The 2,027-nt window shown below is 37.8% G+C and overlaps 1 long non-coding RNA gene across 1 annotated transcript in view; it reads right to left on the bottom strand.

Annotated features, from left to right (window-relative positions):
• LOC102302451 overlaps window positions 1-1,657 on the bottom strand; it is a 7,431-nt gene extending 5,774 nt beyond the window's left edge. Inside the window, exons 1-2 of the long non-coding RNA XR_318094.3 lie at window positions 553-1,657; window positions 344-415 (exon numbers count right to left, since the gene is read on the bottom strand). This is a non-coding gene — a long non-coding RNA (uncharacterized LOC102302451). The remainder of the gene's footprint in view (window positions 1-343; window positions 416-552) is intronic.
• Between the last annotated feature and the right edge of the window lie 370 nt (window positions 1,658-2,027).

Raw genomic sequence — 2,027 nt, 5'->3', positions numbered from 1 at the left:
TTTTCTTCTGTCATTTAATGGTCGGGCATTGTACAGCTACAAGCATTTCACCCCCATGTCATACTGTGTATGGTTGTGTGTGTGTGACAAATAAAATTTGAATTTGAAATTTGACTTTGTTCCAGTTTTGAATTTTGGCCAACTGTGTATTTGAGTTTGACACCCCTGCTCTAAATTGTCTGGGATGTCATTTTACTGAACGATACTTAACTTAAACGGAATAGTTTAACCCTGAATTGGTTTGGAAAAAACAAAAAAGATAAGAAAATACACACATTTTGGGGGTAAAATACAGCTAAAGATCCAATATTTAACCTCCAAGTTTTTACCAGCACACACATACCTGTTTTCTGCTTCCTTGCTCACTGTCTCTGATGATTTCCTTTTCCTGCCTCTTACCGGTCCCGCAGTCCCACTGTTTCAACAGAAAACAGTACAGTTAAAACAGTACACTACACTGTGTGGAGTAGTTTATTTTTATGATGAATGTGTGATGCCTTCAATGCAGTTACACTTAAACGTGATAAGAGTGTTAAGAGTAACCAGCACAACCTGCTGTTGCCTTCTTCCACTGTCGTTTTCTCCATCTGGGTCCCTGACGGTCTCTTCTTTTCAGGGTTTCCTGATGATGCCGCAGTCTTCTGGATATGTGTTAAACCGACAATGAAAAAGAACTCAGAGCTATAACATCTGTCTTTGTCAAAAATAAATAAACAATATTAAGAATACAGGTGAAAGCAGAAATATTCACTGGATACTCTGTTCTATGGTTGTGAGGAGAACCAGGCCCTTCTTTGGTGAAGGCAGCTTGGATCCTTCATTTAAATCCATCCGTAGTTCCAGGTTATAAGTTCACTGTGATTTTGAACCTGACACTACAGCTATCCTCTAAATTATCTGGGATGTCATTTTATTGAACATTACTTCAGTTAAATGCAATAGTTTCACCCTGAATTGTTTTGGAAAAAATTAAATAAAAAGAAAGATTAGTTTGCCTTCTCAAAATTTCAATCACCAGAACAGCGCATAGACATAGGCTGTAAATCACCACCACTCTCCTCCTAGATTTAGGAAACATGTTGATGTTCTGACAGGTTACAACATCTATTTAAAAAAAAATGCTTCTTTGAATTTGACTACCTTAGTAAAGTATAGGGCTGCCACGATTAGTCGACTAGTCACGATTACGTCGACTATCAAAATCGTCGACGACTAATTTAATAGTCGGCGCATGGTTTGAAGTGTTGCAAGATCCCAAAAGACGCAGGAATAAGTAGTAGGTTTTAAGAGTGTAATAACGGACTGAAACAGAAGATGGCAGCACTGCATGTACAAGGATGCCAGCTGCCGTTAAACCCCGAAGAAGAAGAAGCTGTGTCCAAATTCAAGAACCGCATCCTCCTGTGCCCGCATTAGTAGGCCAATTACAACAATGGCGGCAGCTGGTTAGTTTTAATATTACTCTTATTATTCTTTCTGGGTCACAAAATAAATGTTTAACATATTTTCAGGCGAGAATGTAGCTGTGTAAACCTCAAATATCTGTTCAGTTTATCAAGACCCCACATATTTTCAAAAGCGCTCCGACGCTTTTGGTGACGTCTGTTACTGTCACAAGAGCCGTTGAGAACACTGCACTCCCGGTGTTGTGCCAAAAAGTGATTGCCTGCCAAAAATTGATTTCCAATGTTTCTGTGTGGGTTTTTTTTATGTGTAATATCTTTACGTATGTTGGTAAATAGACTTCGGTGAACAGGGTTTACAAAGGGGTTATATATAGAATTAAAAAATTATCTGTTTTTCAAGTATCTTTACAACTCTGTGTTATTGTAGGCTACTTACATTATAAACAATCCGGTCCTTTATCCCCACTTAAAATATTTTTACAGAACTATTGTAATATTTGCTCCCATTTCTGTCCTCTTGGCCAACTTATTCTTACAAAAGACATTTTTAACCTCCTAAATCCTGGCGTCCACATATGTGGACATCACATTTTGGGTTATTTAGACCAAAATACTCAATTT

This window comes from Haplochromis burtoni, unplaced genomic scaffold (assembly GCF_018398535.1).
Source record: "Haplochromis burtoni strain Fernald_Lab_line unplaced genomic scaffold, NCSU_Asbu1 Contig_2993, whole genome shotgun sequence".
Classification (NCBI taxonomy): Eukaryota; Metazoa; Chordata; class Actinopteri; order Cichliformes; family Cichlidae; genus Haplochromis; species Haplochromis burtoni.
Note: the sequence above shows the minus strand (reverse complement) of the source record. Positions and strands in the feature narration are given on the sequence as shown.